At 45.0% G+C, this 9,886-nt stretch overlaps 1 long non-coding RNA gene across 1 annotated transcript; it reads left to right on the forward strand.

Annotated features, from left to right (window-relative positions):
- Positions 1-5,058: 5,058 nt before the first annotated feature.
- Positions 5,059-9,249, forward strand: LOC140694605 (uncharacterized). Its single transcript, XR_012070190.1, has 3 exons — positions 5,059-5,223; positions 8,106-8,186; positions 9,009-9,249. It is a non-coding gene; the product is annotated as an uncharacterized lncRNA (long non-coding RNA).
- The last annotated feature ends 637 nt before the right edge of the window (positions 9,250-9,886 follow it).

Raw genomic sequence — 9,886 nt, forward strand, 5'->3', positions numbered from 1 at the left:
CCTCCTGCGAGTACAGGCCTGCAGCCCAGCCTCTGCAGCCCCTCACAATGGTGCCCTCTGAGGGGACTCAGAATAAGAAAGGACAGGATACTGGCTCTAGATGGCTAGGTGCTTGTCAAAGGAATGAATTCAGTGAGACCAAATGTTTGCTTCTTCCCATAAATAGAAAAGCACTAAATTCTTAAACTAGAGATATCTGGTTTTCCTTAGATAACAAGCAATCTTTTATTGTTCCAACTACATGGTCTTCCTTGTAAAGCTCCTATATATCCTAGCTCCTCCCCTACCTCTTTGGAGCAGTCCCTCAGAGCAATCTGAGAGGCTGTCATCCCGGTTCGTGTCCTCTTGCCAAATAAACTTAACTCTTAACTTTTAGGCTGCACATATATTTCAATCGACACAACTTACAACAAACCCAGGAAGAAGTGAATATTATCATGCCCAGTTTACTGATTCACCAACAGGCTAAGTGAGGTTACATTCTAGTCCAAGTTCCTATGGTGTGGAAATGGCGATTTAAACCTGAAGCTGGGGTGCCCATGCCTGTGCTCCTTCTCTCTCCCATCTACCAGATCACTTCTCTGTGTAATCCACCTGTCCAATACACAAGTTTGCAGCCAGCCAGCTCTTAAATGCAATGTGTGCCACCATTTGTCAATGCTGGTTAATTACCATAAACTGCTCTCAGAAACCGTTACAGAAAAAACAGGTGGACCCAATTCCCTACCCACAAAGAAGAGGAATTCTGCCTTGCCTTCCCCTGTAATGTGCAGAAACCCTTCCCTACACCACTAAATTCAAACGTATGTTTCATCCGTGTTTATGTTTGCATGGGACTTATTAGAGCACAAAGTGCCTGCAATAATTCCATCTCGGTTCCTTTCCAAATATACAGATTAGCCCAAATCAGATCCAGAATAGACACAACTCATCAAATCCGCAATGAAACACACTGGATCAAGAACAAAATACGTGTCCTAGTCCAGAAAACTACGGGTCCCTCTTTCTTCCTGTCATTATGCAATCCCACCAGAACTCATTACTTTGCTGTCTGCTCGTCTGGCAACCAAACTCAGAGAAGAGTCAACTCAACAGAGCGCCGTGCTGGGGAGAACCCCCCGCAGCAGCACTGTGGGCTGCTTGCCCTCCCGCACGCTCTGCTGACCCCTAGTGTCCTCCGTGGAGACCAGGCCAACAGAGCTGTTCCCAACAGCTGCAAAGTCCCACAATTTAAATAAAAGCATTTTATTTCATACGATATGTTACGTATATACCCATCTCTGAAAACAGCTTTGCCAGAAGCCCAAATCTTCAACATTAATCTGCGAAGGCAAATCCGGTCCCCAAGGGAAAACAAGTCTTAAGACGATGCTAAGGCCTCCAAAGTCCTCTCCACGACCGTCAAACAAACTGCCTGCCGGTCTGCAGCTGCAGGTGGCTACATGTCTGCTTTTAAAACACCCCCCTCCTGCCCTCGTGTGCTACAATGTCCCTCTACGCCCTCCCATGTCAGGGTAAGAGCAGCCGCTGCAGAACCTAGCAGGGCAGCACTGACAGGACTGGACACAGAGGATCAGAGCTAAACTAAGCCTTCTGACGACACGAGCTTGTCACTCTGTCACTTTACAGATGAAGATATATATAGAGAGGTGGGGTGATCTTGCTCAAAGTCACACAGCTAATAAGTGTCATAGACTATAACTCTGCTCCTCCCACCGGCGTGATGTCCCAGCTGGGACGCCCACAGGGTTCTCTCGTGCCTGACTGACCAGTCCTTGACTGTCACTCATGACCCACCACACGGTCGGTCTGCAGCCTGCCTTTTCAACATCTTTTCCCTCCAGTTTCTCAGGAACATGGCTGCTCTGGCCAATGTATGACTTCCGGCTCCCCGAACCCTCCGTGCTCAGGCCAGTCATGCCTGTGCATCCAGCCCCTTGCTCAGAGGCACTTCTGTCCCTGCAGGTGGATTTTTCCACTCTCTGCATGGACACCCCCTCAGGGGAGCCCTCTTCTCGCCCTCAGCATCGTAGGTGTCCCAGGCCACATCCCGAGCTGCCCCATTAAAACTGCTTGTGCCCTGGTCTGCTAGTCAGACCAGCAGCTTCAGACCCCGGGGTTATGCCCGGGTCACCTGGCAGACCTACTGCCCATCTCCCAGCCCCTACCCAGCAGGTCACCAGGAAGTCCCAGTAGGTGCCTCACCCAAACCAGAAGGCTTTTCACTTGCCAGCACCGCTGATGACTGTTTTCCAACCTTTGATCAGTTTCACACAAAACAGCAGCTTTCACTTTAAAGCGGGGGTTTTCCCCTTCTGCTGTCCATCCTTACTGGAAACATCAAGGGAAACCAAAAGGCCTTTTCTCAACACTTTTCTGATGACACATTAACAGCCACAATACTCACATGCTCAAGAAGTTTGGTTCCACATGGTTTTGTTTCCCTTACGCTAAGTGGCTCAAAAGACTGTGGGATTCTTTCTTTTTTGAGGGTATTTGTACTCAGTTTATCGGCTTTAATCAGTTCTTGACTCTTTTCAGTGTCCCTGGCAGTTGCCACTTCTCACTCCCTACAGCAGCCTTCCTCCCAACTTTTTTTAAAAATATTTTTTATTGATTTATAATCATTTTACAATGTTGTGTCAAATTCCAGTGTTCAGCACAATATTTCAGTCATTCATGGACATATACACACTCATTGTCATATTTTTTTCTCTGTGATTTATCTTAACAATTTGTGTATATTTCCCTGTGCTATACAGTGTAATCTTGTTTATCTATTCTACAATTTTGAAATCCCAGTCAATCCCTTCCCACCATCTACCCCCCGGTAACCACAAGTCTGTATTCTCTGGCCATGATTCTATTTCTGTCCTGTATTTATGCTTTGTTTTTGTTTTTTGTTTGCTTTTGTTTTTGTTTTTTAGATTCCACATGTGAGCGATCTCATATGGTATTTTTCGGTTTGGTAATTTTCCTTTGTATTATCATGGACTTTATTTCTGTGACTCCCTTGTAAATTTTTGACTTGTGGTTACCCTTTTTTATAAATCTATTAACCTATTACTATAACTGTTTTTATTAAACTGATAATAACATGATCTCAAACCCATCCTACTGTTAAAAAAATTTAAAAAAGAAAGAAAAAAAATTCTATATTTCCCTGATTCCCTCTCCCACTCTCAGTGATTTGTATGCCTTCTTTTATAATTTCGTGTTTTCTTTATTTGTAATTCATGAGTTATCACCTTTCCAGTTGTGAGTTTCTCATTTCTGTAGCATCCTGCTGCTTTTCTATTTAGAATAGCCCTTTCAATATCCTTTTTAGCATGGGTTTACTGTTGCTAAACTTCTGCAGCTTTTTTTTGTCTGTGAAACTCTTTATTTCTCCTTCTATGCTAAAGGATAGCCTTGCTGGATAAAGTATCCTAGGCTGCATCTTTTTTTCATTCAGGGCTTTGAATATACCTGGCCACTCCCTTATGGCCTGTAGTGTTTGTGTAGAGAAATTAGCTGAGGGCCTTATGGGGGTTCCCTTGTAATTCACTCTTTGCTTTTCTCTTGCTGCCTTTAGAATCATTTCTTTATCCTTGACTCTGGCCATCTTGATTATGATATGTCTTGGTGTGCGTCTATTTGGATTCTTCCTGTTTGGGACCCTCTGAGCTTCCTGTACTTGGATATCTGATTCCTTCTTTAAGTTTGGGAAGTTTTCAGTCATGATTTCTTCAAAAACCTTTTCAATCCCCTTTGATCATTCTTCCCCTTCTAGGACCCCTATTATGCGAAGATTGGGATACTTTATATTATCCCATAGGTCCCTTATGCTATTTTCATTATTTTTTATTTGCTTATCTTGTAGTTCTTCTGAATGTGTGCTTTCTGTTGCCCTGTCTTCTAGATCACTAATTCGTTCCTCTGCATTTACTAGTCAGCTTTGCACAGCTATTAGATCATTCCTCATCTCTGTCAATGAGTTTACTCATTCTACTTGGCTCTTCTTTATAGCTTCAATTTCATTTTTGACATATTTTATATCTCTTAACACTATCTCTTTTAATTCCTTCTGCAATTTGATCACTCCTTTTTTGAAATCTTGATATAGTAGGCTATCGATGTCTATTTCATTGATCTTCCTTTCAGGGAATTCCTCTTGTTCTTTTAATTGGGAAAGGTTTCTCTGCTTCTTTATCTTGCTCATACCTCTCTGGCACTGTGGTTTATGGAGTGTCAGTTGTCTATTTTGGTTCTTAAGGATTTTATCTATCTAATGCCTATTTAGGAATAGAACTTAGAAAAAAGGAAAAAAAAGAAAAAAGTAAGAGAGAGAGAGAAAAGTTTTTAAAAGAAGGGAGAAAGAGGGTTTGAAAACAGTGTATACTGAATAATAGAAGAGCAAGTTGAAGCAGAGTATTAATCGGGTTGAGACGTCCTTTTAAAACCTTTAAAAAAAAGGGGTGGGGAGATGAATAGATGTATTTGAAACCTGTGTCTAATCAATAACAGGACATCAAAACCCAAGAGAAATAGAAATGAATTAAGAAGTAAAAATTAAGAGAGTAATTGAAAATAGAACAGGTGAAAACAGATTTAAAAAAATAACCAAAAAAACAAAACAAAAAAAAAACAAAAAAAAGGGGTTGTCGGTGTTCTCCTGGAGTCTGTGTGCTTTTAATGTGAAGTCCTTCTGTCTTCGTCCTGTTTTGGAAGCTCAGCTTGTTTTCATAGGCCCTCCGTTGGCGCCCTCTTCTGTGCTGCTCCCAGCACCTGTCGGCAAGCAGATCGCGCCTCCTCCTAACACGGGGTCAGATGCAGCTCTCCTGTGCTGCGGGCGGGCGGGTCACTGCCCCTCCGGATGCCGCAGTCAGATGTTGCAGACTGGCCAGGCAGGAGGGCGGGTCGTGCCCCCTCCCAGCACCTCGGTCAGGGGCTTTGTTCCTGCCCGACAGGCGGGGGGCCGCTCTCCCTCTGCCTGCGCCACCGGTAGCTCCACTGCTCTGTGCGGCTGCGCGCTCCGCCCTGGTCGCGCTCCGCCCTGGTCGGCGCTCCGCGGGTGGGCTCGGGGAAGACCGAGGGGCAGGCTCGTCCCTGCTCCGAGCCAAGACTCAGCTCCTTGCCTGTCCCCTTGGAGCAAGTTCTCAGAGAGACAAGGATGGAAGGATCCCACCTGCCCCGGGCTGTAGGCCCGTCTCAGTCTGGCCTTTGTCGCTGCAAAGCCCTTCGGTATGGATGCAGGTTTCGCCCCCGCCCCTGCCTGGGTGCTAAGCGCCGGAGAATATGGCAGCTGTGCCTGGGCCCCGCCTCTCTTCCCCTGAAAAGTTTCCGCGGGTTTTCAGAGATGGGGGTTTGCACCCTTCCCCCGAAAGCACGTCAACCTTGCTGTTTTATGGAGGGCCCAGGTTGTTCTGTCCTGTACACCCACAGCCCCGGCGCCCAGCCCCTTGCAGTCCCCCGGAGCTGCCTCCGTGTAGCCGCCCCCGTCCTCCGCCCGGCTTGTGCAGCCTGGCCCTGCCCGCCGCTGTCGGCCCGCGTCTCAGGCTGGGTGTCGGGGGGACGCTCTGTGCCCGTTTAACTTAGTTCTGTCAGACAAGGGCTGCTCTGTACAGATCCAAGCCTTGGAGGCTCCCCCTCCGTCCCACTGGCCTCTCAATTGGAGAGGGGAGACCCAGCGAGCAAGCGCCAGTCCTCCTTTGCCGCTCCCTCCCCGCGGGACCCGTCCCGCGCTGCTTTGCCTTTTGTTCTTTCTTTTTTCCTTTTCTCCTACCAGATTTTTGGCGTCTTTATCTTTTGAAGAGGGCGATGATCTGTTGGAGTTCCGCAGGTGCTCTGGTTGGCTGAGTGGGTCTGTAGATGTGGGTCTTGGTGTATTTGTGGGAGAGGGTGACTTAGGAGCGTCCTTCTACTCCGCCATCTTGCGTCTTCTTCCCCCTCCTAACTTCTAATCTAGGAAATAAACTGTGATGAGTGTCCCGGGGACAGGAAAATGGAACTAAGGCACAGAGAGGCTACATAATTTGCCCAAGGAGAACAGCTTCAGCTCCCAACAATGTGTGTCACGTCCCTCTGTTTAACTCTTAAGCTAAACTATTTAATGTTTAATAGATTATGGTTATAAACAGATGAGGTATCAAGGTACATACAAGGACACACATCAACTCTAAGATGTTCATTAACCCCACTATTTTGCTTCTATTTATTTTATTTCTATTAAAAGAATTAAGAACCTCTGCAGTCGATATAGCAATATGTTAATGGGTTTTAAATCCAGAATATAGATGCGTAAGTGTATTACTCACACTTTTTTGTATATTCACAAGACAAAATGATTTGCAGGTCTCTCTCCCCACCTCCCTACTCACTACAGGTTCTCACCTGAGCTCCCAGACCACACATCGAACAGCCTTTCACTTTACCCACAGCTGAACTCATCAGTTTTTCACCGGAAATCCCTCTGCCGCTTTCTCTCCTCAGAGCACAGCAGGACCATCATTTACCTTATTAATCCACCCAGAAACCCTGGCCTTACTCCATCCTACCTTCACAGACAGCATTTATCCTTTCCTTTTTACCATCTATCATGTCTTCAATCTGTTTGCTTTTTCCCACTGACCGTCCCACCGCTCAGGTGGAAGCCACCAATACTGCCCACATGGACTCAGGAGTCTCCCAGTGGCCCCCCAGCCACTCTTCCCTACTTGAGACAAATGGGATTCTGTCACTCCCGTGCTTTTAAGACTCTTTTCAAACCCACTGTTCTTAGAAGAAACTCCAAGTTCTTCACCTGGTGAAGGTCTTTGCCATGAAACTATCAGCTCAGGGAGGGCAGGACCCGCCCTCTCCCCTCGGCCCCGCCCTCTGGTACAGCGCCAGCTCCGGAGGACCTGCTGAGCTACACCAGCCTGTATTCTAAACCTGGTCTTGAGTTCTTAGCAAACTGTTTCGCTTATCCATAGAAATCCATGGTAGATTAGAAAGATTTTAGATATTTAGCCAGACTTTTGATTTGGGGATTTTGCACTAGCAACCTGCAAGTACCTGTTCTAATAGTTCTGTCTTCTTAAAACCACACACAGATTTAACTAGTATCTGTGGAATGCCTTAGGAATAAAAGGAAATGTACTTTCACAGACTTTATGTTTTATAATATGAACAACCTGGACAGGATTACAAACGGAACTGCCTAACAAGTGACAGAAGAGGGTTAGAGGCATAAAGCAATAGGTCGCAAGGAAGGTAAAAGCAAAGCTATTTCTCCAAATCCCCCCGAAATTCTTGAAAGAATTGAAAATTCTGAATTTTAAAGTAAAAGACTATCATATAAAGAAATAAAATAATCCTCTTCATCAGGGTTTCAAAATCTGACTCCAGAATTTTTAGCATGCCATACTGAATACTAGCACAGAAAACTCAGATGGACTAGTGACGAGTAAGTTCCAGGATAACGGCAGTAATTCCTCCACTTGTAAGGGTACACACACTCACTTGTAGAAGGTGATTGTAAACCACATTCTGGAGAAATTCAGAAGATTCAGGCTTTGCTTCTAGATGGTGAGGACACGGAAGGACGGCTTGGATGCATGCTTCTGAGTCACCGGCATTCTTACACTGCAGCGGGAAAAGGAGGCCCCCAGTCAAGAGCAGAGATTTTCCTGTCGTGTCTCGCAGGCCGTGCCTCGGGGACTCAGTGCCCAACAGCAGCACGGCCCCAGGCGAGGACCCGCAGCGTAGCCCACCCAAGCAGGAGGGGCATTGTGCTTGAGAAAACCCACCCCTGATGGGGGCAAGAGGGGCTGGTGGGGTTGTGTGAACCTATAAATTCCCATAGAAATACACCTGCATTCATTCAAGTGATACAACCAACAGTAGCAGGATATTTTACAAAATTTCTATTGTCAGTGGAAATTTTACCATTTCTTTCCGTTTGTCCCCTGCACTCTTAGACAAGCTTGTGCTCTCTCACACCTGCAGCTCTGATGCAATAGTTGTGAAGTCATTTTACTTTGCTGCGATAGTCCTCGCTCCTCGTGTCACTGTATCTGTCCTGTCTTAACACAGTCAGATGTCTTCCTGGATCTCTCCCTGAGTTCCTTGCTCCTGCTCCTCAGATCCTGAGATAAAGGGAAAGTGAAGACACATGACCAGAAAAGGAACAGTGGACTTGACCAAAGTCCTCAGTGAACCCCTAGGTGAGTGCTGCCCACCCCTTACCTTCGATTCTCAAGGTACTTCCCAGGGTGACATCCAGACAGGAGATCGTCCTGGGCCAATTAAAAGCTGTGTGGCTTGGGCGCGGGGACAGGTGCAGGAGCTAGTTCCGGAGCCGGGCCCCTCCCCACCTCTGCTCCCCTCTCTCCCTAGGCCCCGCTGCCAAGCCCCCAGGCACACTGATCTTCTGTCCTTCTCATCTACTCTACTCAAGCCCTTTTCCTCTTCCTTTATTCCCTAATTATCCCCAGCTGGAGTGATTTTTCAATCACAGTATCTGAAAAAATTTCCTGCAGCCGAAAAAGAGGTCTCCAGATGTAAATGCCCATATGCTGGTTCCTGAATAGAGCCCCAGGCTGGAGGGACACTCACCAACACTCCTGGGGGCATTAGACATGTTGTGGGGTCAACCACCCTCAACAAGAATTTGCTGAGATCCCAAGGCCCGCACAGCATCCCTGCTGACAAAAATGTAGTCAGCCCACTTATTGGTTATTAAGAAGCAAAAATACAAAATTGCTTATATTTCTTACTAAAATTATTTATGAGATGGAAAAAGAAATTGTAATAGGAAAGAAATCTGACTCCGTGTTAGATGTGTTCCTTGGGCTTTAAACCTGTGCCCTGTTTTCTAGGCTCAGACTTGCTAGCTCTGCATCTTTTGTGAAAGAAAGTTGCCTTTAGCCTGAAATATACAGGAGAGCCTATTCTCCGGGCTCTGATCTTTAAGGATGTTAGCTCTTCTGCACTTAAGTAGAGAATTTCAAGTTGCAAAATAGAGAATAACCTTTGTTTTGTTGGAGGTTTTACAGGGGCACCATGATTTGACCCACATGGACTGCTGCAAGAACAATGGATACCAAGGACAAACAATTCGTACAGCAAGAAGTTTGCAACAACCAACCACACCCCCTCCCCTTTTCAGTATATAATGAGCCTGAATTCTGACTTGGGGAAGAGGGTTCTCCAGGACATCAGTCTGCCATCTTCTGGGTCTACCAGCTTTTCAAATAAAGTCACTATTCCTTGCCCCAACACCTCACCTCCCAATTTATTGGCCTGTCATGTGGCAAGCGGAACGAGTTTGGACTCGGTAACAAAATACATTGGAGGTAGTATGTCTCCACTTTTTCCTCATTTCCAATATGTAGCATGCACATCATTTATGATCTAGTGCAAATAATTCATCAAAGACAAGAATAACAAGAAACTCACCTAGCTATCAACACTGAAGTCACAACATATTAATTTTACATGCCGTTTAACAAAAAACCCAAAAAACTTAATATAGAGACATGATTCCATGGAAATAAAATTATTTCTAGTCCTTCAAAACTTTTTATCTTTGTTTTCTATTTTCTTTTGTTCTGCTTATTGAAAGGAAAATATAAATCAAATCATTAATTTCACATATTTTTGTTATAACTACATATTTTAAATACTACAAAGAGATTTATATTGCAATAAAAAATTTTATATAATATATATATATATATATATATATATATATATATATATATATATATACAATCAATGGGGATTTGGAAAAGAATGGACATTTACTAAAAATCCACTGCACATCCAGTCTTTAACAAGCATATCCTGAAATATAAGCTCTATGATCCTGTGGTCCCCACCCCCATTCTCATTGCCAACTCCCTTAGTAATCAACTACCAAGGC

Source organism: Vicugna pacos, unplaced genomic scaffold (genome assembly GCF_048564905.1).
Source record: "Vicugna pacos unplaced genomic scaffold, VicPac4 scaffold_65, whole genome shotgun sequence".
NCBI classification, from domain to species: Eukaryota; Metazoa; Chordata; class Mammalia; order Artiodactyla; family Camelidae; genus Vicugna; species Vicugna pacos.